The following is a 9,792-nucleotide window of genomic DNA, read 5'->3' as shown; positions in this document are numbered from 1 at the left end:
TCCCGCGGGATGTCCCCTCGAAAAAACGAGTAAAGTCCCTTGCAGCGCGGACAAAGGAAAAGCCCGTGGGCTTTATGGGCTTTACCTTCTCTCCCATTAGGAGTGCATTGAGAAACCTCAGAAATAACCCAAGAAAGCTTCTTGGAGAGATTGCTGTCACCCTCACACTGTCTTAAAACAACACTCGTTTGCTTTCCACACGGATTTTAGGCCGCTTTTTACAATTGAACACCCAAATTGCTCCATTTACTCTCACTGCGGCGGGCCTCTGGTACTCCATGGAGTACCAGGACTAGTTCGGCCCGGCGTTCACCCCCCCGAGGAGTACCAGGGCCCAGAGCGGAATACATGGATGTTATCGCCCTGTTACCGAATTATATCGATACCGATGTGCTTTTCACCTCATTGCTGAGTGGATTTATAAACAGGAACACCGAAACAGCTCCTTTCAGCTTCACGGCAGAAACGCCCCTGGTAATCCATGGAGTACCAGGGGAAAGCCTGTAAAATAAGCCCATACACACTTCTAACATGGCCTTTATCACCCTGTTACTGCATTACGATGACACCCATTTGCTTTTGATCTCATTGTCTGCCAACGTACGGAAAAAGCGGGGGGGCATTAAGGGGGGAGAGAGAGAGACATGGAGATTTTCTCAGCCTCTCATTCTTTTTTTTTTTTTTTTTTTAATTGAACATAAATAGTACACGCAAATGTACAAATAAACATGGCAAGGTAGAACTGAATGTCAATGAAACAACCAGGCATGAAGAAGAAAAGGACATAAGGACATTCGTTCTGTATGTAATCAGAAGTTAATAGTGTTAACGGTTTGTGAGAAATTTACATTGCTAGACAAAAAAAGAAATTAAAAGGAAATAATTAAATAAATAGATAGACCAATGAAATTAAAACCGAAAAAAAAAAATGCAAGGGGAATACGACATGTAATTAAGTTGGCGATTCACAAGGAATCTCAGACATCAAACTGTATATTTTTTGTTGTTTATATATAAACATATATAAACAAACATATATTGTTTGTTGTTTATTTTTGGGATATATTGAGGAAAATTTAATGGAAAGGAGTCACAATCGCTTTTTGACAATGTCGAAGTGTATAGGTGGCTATAGAATTTAAAGTTTTCATTGGAAATGATAGCCTCATCTGTAATTTCCTTGTTGTTAAGACGGGCTTCCGCTTTGCTCCGCTCCTCCTCTCCTCCGCTCTTCCGCTCCGGGCCCTGGAACTCCCGATCCGCGGGACTTCGGTGAATTCCGGGCCAGTTTTTTTGCTCTTCTGCTCTCCTCCCCTCCTCCGCTTCTTCGCTCCCCCGCTTTGGACCCTGGAACTCTTGAACAGGGCCGGGCTTCTGCCCTCCGCCTCTCCTCTGCTCATCCGCTCCAGGCCCTGGCACTCCCTGTGATCCAGTCATTCGCATGTGCGTGCCCGGAGGTCCGGGAGCTCCACTCAAACGTCCGGGGGGGGTAAGGGTAAGGGGTCCTGTCCCTCTCCCCCCCTCCTCGCCGCCTCTGAGAAGAGAAACATCTCCTCCACTCCTCCGCTCCTCCGCTGCGGAACCAGGTATTACCGATCCGCCGGACTCAGGCGAATTGCAGAAAGGGGTTTTGCCGTCCTCCGCTCCTCCGCTCCTCCGTTTCGGGCCCTGGAACTCCCGAACCGCTGGACACAAGCGAATCACGGTCCGGGCTTCTGCTCTCCTCCGCTCCTCACCTCATCCGCTCCAGGCCCTGGTACTCCGTGTCCGCGGGAACCCCCCCCAACCCACAAAAACAAACTCTCACACACACACAAACACACGCACACACACACACACACACACACACACAAACACACAAACACACACAGACACACCTGAACTCATCATAGCTGTGCTAATAGCATTGGCCGAAACGTTTCCACAACCAAACCAACATTAGCTCATCCACTCATTCACATATGTGTGTGCCCAGAGGTCCGGGAGCTCCAGTCATAAGTCCGGGTGATCTATGTCCGGAGAAGGCTCACATTAGCCGCTCTAAGGGGTCCTGCTGCCCCCCAGCTTCCCGGCCTTTGAGAAGAGACACATAACTCCGCTCTTCCGCTTCTCCGCTATGGGCCCTGGTACTCCCGATCCTCCGAACTCAGGTGAATTGCGTGACGTGCTTCTGCTCTACTATAAGCCCCTACACACTTCGAACACGGCTGTTATCACCCTGTTACTGCATTTCAATGACACCCATTTGCTTTCGATCTCAGTGTCTGCCACCGTACGGAAAAAGCGGGGGGGTGGGGGGTGGGGGGGCATAAGCGCATTCGTGCTGTAAGTAATCAGAAGTTAATAGTGTTAACGGTTTGCGAGAAATTTTTAATGCTAGACAAAAAAAGAAAATTAAAAGGATATAATTAAATAAATAGATAGAAAAATAAAATTAAAAACGAAAAAAAAAAAATTGTGAGGGGAATATAACATGTAATTAAGTTGGCGGTTCACAGGGAATCTCAGACATCAAACTGTTTTTAATTGAACATAAATAGTACACCCAAATATACAAATGTACAAATAAACATAGCAAGGTAGAACTGAATGTCAATGAAACAACCAGGCATGAGGAAGCAACGGACATGAGGACATTTGTTCTGTATGTAATGAGAAGTTAATAGTGTTACAGGTTTGTGAGAAATTTACAGTGCTAGACAAAAAACGAAATTAAAAGGAAATAATTAGATAAATAGATAGACAAATGAAATTAAAACCAAAAAAAAAAAATGCAAGGGGAATACGACATGTAATTAAGTTGGCGATTCACAAGGAATCTCAGACATCAAACTGTATATTTTTTGTTGTTTATATATAAACATATATAAACAAACATATATTGTTTGTTGTTTATTTTTGGGATATATTGAGGAATATTTAATGGAAAGGAGTCACAATCGCTTTTTGACAATGTCGAAGTGTATACGTGGCTATAGAATTTAAAGTTTTCATTAGAAATTATAGCCTCATCTGTAATTTCCTTGTTGTTAAGACGGGCTTAGCTTTGCTCCGCTCCTCCTCTCCTCCGCTCCTCCGCTCTTCCGCTCCGGGCCCTGGAACTCCCGATCCGCGGGACTTCGGTGAATTCCGGGCCAGTTTTTTGCTCTTCTGCTCTCCTCCCCTCCTCCGCTTCTTCGCTCCCCCGCTTTGGACCCTGGAACTCTTGAACAGGGCCGGGCTTCTGCCCTCCGCCTCTCCTCTGCTCATCCGCTCCAGGCCCTGGCACTCCCTGTGATCCAGTCATTCGCATGTGCGTGCCCGGAGGTCCGGGAGCTCCACTCAAACGTCCGGGGGGGATAAGGGTAAGGGGTCCTGCCCCCCCCCCTCGCCGCCTCTGAGAAGAGAAACATCTCCTCCACTCCTCCGCTCATCCGCTGCGGAACCAGGTACTACCGATCCGCCGGACTCAGGCGAATTGCAGAAAGGGGTTTTGCTGTCCTCCGCTCCTCCGCTCCTCCGCTCCTCCGCTCCTCCGCTCCTCCGCTCCTCCGCTCCTCCGCTCCTCCGTTTCGGGCCCTGGAACTCCCGAACCGCTGGACACAAGCGAATCACGGTCCGGGCTTCTGCTCTCCTCCGCTCCTCACCTCATCCGCTCCAGGCCCTGGTACTCCGTGTCCGCGGGAACCCCCCCCAACCCACAAAAACAAACTCTCACACACACACAAACACACGCACACACACACACACACACACACACACACACACAAACACACAAACACACACAGACACACCTGAACTCATCATCGCTGTGCTGATAGCATTGGCCGAAACGTATCCACAACCAAACCAACATTAGCTCATCCAGTCATTCACATATGTGTGTGCCCAGAGGTCCGGGAGCTCCAGTCATAACTCCGGGTGATCTCTGTCCGGAGTAGGCTCACCTTAGCCGGTCTAAGGGGTCCTGCTGCCCCCCAGCTTCCCCGCCTTTGAGAAGAGACACATAACTCCGCTCTTCCGCTTCTCCCCGATCCTCCGAACTCAGGTGAATTGCGTGACGTGCTTCTGCTCTCCTATAAGCCCCTACACACTTCGAACACGGCTGTTATCACCCTGTTACTGCATTTCAATGACACCCATTTGCTTTCGATCTCAGTGTCTGCCTCCGTACGGAAAAAGCGGGATGGGTGGGGGGGCATAAGCGCATTCGTGCTGTAAGTAATCAGAAGTTAATAGTGTTAACGGTTTGCGAGAAATTTTTAATGCTAGACAAAAAAAGAAAATTAGAAGGATATAATTAAATAAATAGATAGAAAAATAAAATTAAAAACGAAAAAAAAAAATTGTGAGGGGAATATAACATGTAATTAAGTTGGCGGTTCACAAGGAATCTCAGACATCAAACTGTTTTTAATTGAACATAAATAGTACACCCAAATATACAAATGTACAAATAAACATAGCAAGGTAGAACTGAATGTCAATGAAACAACCAGGGATGAGGAAGCAACGGACATCAGGACATTTGTTCTGTATGTAATGAGAAGTTAATAGTGTTACAGGTTTGTGAGAAATTTACAGTGCGAGACAAAAAAAGAAATTAAAAGGAAGTAATTAAATCAATAGATAGACAAATAAGAAATTAAAACGAAAAAAAAAAAAAAAAATTGCAAGGGGAATGTAACATGTAATCAAGTTGTTTTTTTTTTTTTTTTTTTTTTTTTTACCAAAAAAAAAAGGAACCTCGGACATGGGTAACTATATTTTTTTGTTTTCGGATTTTTCCATAAGTTTTAAGGATTTTTTTTTTTTTTTTTATATTTCAAAATCGTTTATGAAGACATTAAAATTTGGGGAGCATTTTTGCATTCTGTTCTTGTGAATGAAGAACTTGGCCAGGCCTAAAAGAACATTGACACAGAGTTCATCTGTTATGTTGCTTATAAGTAAACAGAATGTTATATCATCTTTTGAGAAGGAAACTGGTGACGATGGAATGAGAAGGAGAAAAAATATATGGTCAGTGGTTTCAATGTTGTCTTCACAAAATGTACAAATATTATCTTCAAAATTAAAGCGTACCCTCGATAATTCCTTAGATGGGTAGATGTCAGTCATAATTTTGAAGTGGGTCTCTTTTGCCTTGGGGGTATGGGTAGAGTCAGATACATAGTTCGCAGCGTGGCAATCGATTCCTCATCAAATTTATTTAAAATATCCTTTTTTTTTTTTTTGACGTCCAGGGAATAAGTTTCCTGTGAAACATTTCCTAATAAAAGAGTTGCCGCGCTTTCTGTCCACAATTGAGATTCCCTGGAGTGATAGTCGGGGTAACTGTGGTTGTACGGTTCGGTGCGTCATTATATTTTTGGTCAGGAATACAAATTGTCGAGGCAGTGCGTTTCGTAACTTTAGCAACTCTAATATGGGAGGCTTGAATCTGTGTGTAGTACAGAACTGCTCATTGTCCAGAGGACTGCCAGTGTCATCCATCAAGTCAATTATCGACCATATACCTTTCTCAAAGCATTCCTTGTAAAACAGAGGTTTGTTGCCATGCAGTACATATCGATTGTTCCAAACTATTATACTGTGTGGTGAGAAATTGTGTACGTATATCATTTTCCAGTATAATAATATTTGTTTATGGAACTCTGAACATTTGACAGGAATCTTGTTGATATCCAAGTCAGAGATAAGCAGAAGACTCAGGCCGCCGACTTTGTTGAATAAGTAGTTTGGAGTACAATACCAGAAAGAACGATGAGGTTTGATCCAGGATTTCAACCAGTTCACCTTCAATGTCCCATTCAAGCAGTCCGACTCTATCACTTTCAGCCCTCCTTCACTTGTTTCTTTCACCATATGTGATTTTTCTTAGATGGTGTGGTCTGTTCCTCCAGATAAAGTTGAAATTGATTTGGTTAACAGATTTTACGAGTTGATTTGGAGCAGCATTGGAATACGCTGGGTATATACATCTGGATAAACACATCCATTTTAGTCAAATATATCCGGCCTAATATTGATAAATCTCTCTGGAGCCATATATTAGAATTAAGCTTTACTTTGATTCAGTTTAGATTCAATGTTCCTGGATTGATTTAACGTTTGGTCCTTGGATAGGAAAATGCTCAAGTATTTTATTTCTGATTTCATAGAAACATCGCTGATTTCCTTTAGTGGCGAGTCATGCAGCGCAAGAAGTTTGCATTTCTTTAAGTTTAATGACAATCCTGAAGCCTTGGAGAATGTTTTGGTTTTTTTCAGCACTTATTGGGACTTGATGTTCATTTTTCAAAACTAAGGTTGTGTCATCTGCCAGCAGGCTAATAACAATTTCTGTCCCCAACATTACTTCTGTCCCACACGTATACACACACACACACACACACACACACACACACACACACCTTAATTCCACTCTTTTATATACGCATGTCTGGAGTTCCGGGAGCTCGTTCTCAACGTTCTGGGGATAATCATAGCTGTGCTGATAGCATTGGCCGAAACGTATCCACAACCAAACCAACATTAGCTCATCCACTCATTCATATATGTGTGTGCCCAGAGGTCCGGGAGCTCCAGTCATAACTCCGGGTGATATCTGTCCGGAGTAGGCTCACATTAGCCGGTCTAAGGGGTCCTGCTGCCCCCCAGCTTCCCCGCCTTTGAGAAGAGACACATAACTCCGCTCTTCCGCTTCTCCGCTATGGGCCCTGGTACTCCCGATCCTCCGAACTCAGGTGAATTGCGTGACGTGCTTCTGCTCTACTATAAGCCCCTACACACTTCGAACACGGCTGTTATCACCCTGTTACTGCATTTCAATGACACCCATTTGCTTTCGATCTCAGTGTCTGCCTCCGTACGGAAAAAGCGGGATGGGTGGGGGGGCATAAGCGCATTCGTGCTGTAAGTAATCAGAAGTTAATAGTGTTAACGGTTTGCGAGAAATTTTTAATGCTAGACAAAAAAAGAAAATTAAAAGGATATAATTAAATAAATAGATAGAAAAATAAAATTAAAAACGAAAAAAAAAAATTGTGAGGGGAATATAACATGTAATTAAGTTGGCGGTTCACAAGGAATCTCAGACATCAAACTGTTTTTAATTGAACATAAATAGTACACCCAAATATACAAATGTACAAATAAACATAGCAAGGTAGAACTGAATGTCAATGAAACAACCAGGGATGAGGAAGCAACGGACATCAGGACATTTGTTCTGTATGTAATGAGAAGTTAATAGTGTTACAGGTTTGTGAGAAATTTACAGTGCGAGACAAAAAAAGAAATTAAAAGGAAGTAATTAAATCAATAGATAGACAAATAAGAAATTAAAACGAAAAAAAAAAAAAAAATTGCAAGGGGAATGTAACATGTAATCAAGTTGTTTTTTTTGTTTTTTTTTTTTTTTTTACCAAAAAAAAAAGGAACCTCGGACATGGGTAACTATATTTTTTTGTTTTCGGATTTTTCCATAAGTTTTAAGGATTTTTTTTTTTTTTTTTTATATTTCAAAATCGTTTATGAAGACATTAAAATTTGGGGAGCATTTTTGCATTCTGTTCTTGTGAATGAAGAACTTGGCCAGGCCTAAAAGAACATTGACACAGAGTTCATCTGTTATGTTGCTTATAAGTAAACAGAATGTTATATCATCTTTTGAGAAGGAAACTGGTGACGATGGAATGAGAAGGAGAAAAAATATATGGTCAGTGGTTTCAATGTTGTCTTCACAAAATGTACAAATATTATCTTCAAAATTAAAGCGTACCCTCGATAATTCCTTAGATGGGTAGATGTCAGTCATAATTTTGAAGTGGGTCTCTTTTGCCTTGGGGGTATGGGTAGAGTCAGATACATGGTTCGCAGCGTGGCAATCGATTCCTCATCAAATTTATTTAAAATATCCTTTTTTTTTTTTTTGACGTCCAGGGAATAAGTTTCCTGTGAAACATTTCCTAATAAAGGAGTTGCCGCGCTTTCTGTCCACAATTGAGATTCCCTGGAGTGATAGTCGGGGTAACTGTGGTTGTACGGTTCGGTGCGTCATTATATTTTTGGTCAGGAATACAAATTGTCGAGGCAGTGCGTTTCGTAACTTTAGCAACTCTAATATGGGAGGCTTGAATCTGTGTGTAGTACAGAACTGCTCATTGTCCAGAGGACTGCCAGTGTCATCCATCAAGTCAATTATCGACCATATACCTTTCTCAAAGCATTCCTTGTAAAACAGAGGTTTGTTGCCATGCAGTACATATCGATTGTTCCAAACTATTATACTGTGTGGTGAGAAATTGTGTACGTATATCATTTTCCAGTATAATAATATTTGTTTATGGAACTCTGAACATTTGACAGGAATCTTGTTGATATCCAAGTCAGAGATAAGCAGAAGACTCAGGCCGCCGACTTTGTTGAATAAGTAGTTTGGAGTACAATACCAGAAAGAACGATGAGGTTTGATCCAGGATTTCAACCAGTTCACCTTCAATGTCCCATTCAAGCAGTCCGACTCTATCACTTTCAGCCCTCCTTCACTTGTTTCTTTCACCATATGTGATTTTTCTTAGATGGTGTGGTCTGTTCCTCCAGATAAAGTTGAAATTGATTTGGTTAACAGATTTTACGAGTTGATTTGGAGCAGCATTGGAATACGCTGGGTATATACATCTGGATAAACACATCCATTTTAGTCAAATATATCCGGCCTAATATTGATAAATCTCTCTGGAGCCATATATTAGAATTAAGCTTTACTTTGATTCAGTTTAGATTCAATGTTCCTGGATTGATTTAACGTTTGGTCCTTGGATAGGAAAATGCTCAAGTATTTTATTTCTGATTTCATAGAAACATCGCTGATTTCCTTTAGTGGCGAGTCATGCAGCGCAAGAAGTTTGCATTTCTTTAAGTTTAATGACAATCCTGAAGCCTTGGAGAATGTTTTGGTTTTTTTCAGCACTTATTGGGACTTGATGTTCATTTTTCAAAACTAAGGTTGTGTCATCTGCCAGCAGGCTAATAACAATTTCTGTCCCCAACATTACTTCTGTCCCACACGTATACACACACACACACACACACACACACACACACACCTTAATTCCACTCTTTTATATACGCATGTCTGGAGTTCCGGGAGCTCGTTCTCAACGTTCTGGGGATAATCATAGCTGTGCTGATAGCATTGGCCGAAACGTATCCACAACCAAACCGACATTAGCTCATCCACTCATTCACATATGTGTGTGCCCGGAGGTCCGGGAGCTCCAGTCATAAGTCCGGGTGATCTATGTCCGGAGAAGGCTCACATTAGCCGCTCTAAGGGGTCCTGCTGCCCCCCAGCTTCCCGGCCTTTGAGAAGAGACACATAACTCCGCTCTTCCGCTTCTCCGCTATGGGCCCTGGTACTCCCGATCCTCCGAACTCAGGTGAATTGCGTGACGTGCTTCTGCTCTCCTATAAGCCCCTACACACTTCGAACACGGCTGTTATCACCCTGTTACTGCATTTCAATGACACCCATTTGCTTTCGATCTCAGTGTCTGCCTCCGTACGGAAAAAGCGGGATGGGTGGGGGGGCATAAGCGCATTCGTGGTGTAAGTAATCAGAAGTTAATAGTGTTAACGGTTTGCGAGAAATTTTTAATGCTAGACAAAAAAAGAAAATTAAAAGGATATAATTAAATAAATAGATAGAAAAATAAAATTAAAAACGAAAAAAAAAAATTGTGAGGGGAATATAACATGTAATTAAGTTGGCGGTTCACAAGGAATCTCAGACATCAAACTGTTTTT

The sequence above is a fragment of the Fistularia commersonii genome, unplaced genomic scaffold (genome assembly GCF_037954325.1).
Source record: "Fistularia commersonii isolate RoL2024-O1a breed Wild unplaced genomic scaffold, RoL_Fcom_v1.0 HiC_scaffold_62, whole genome shotgun sequence".
Classification (NCBI taxonomy): domain Eukaryota; kingdom Metazoa; phylum Chordata; class Actinopteri; order Syngnathiformes; family Fistulariidae; genus Fistularia; species Fistularia commersonii.
Note: the sequence above shows the minus strand (reverse complement) of the source record.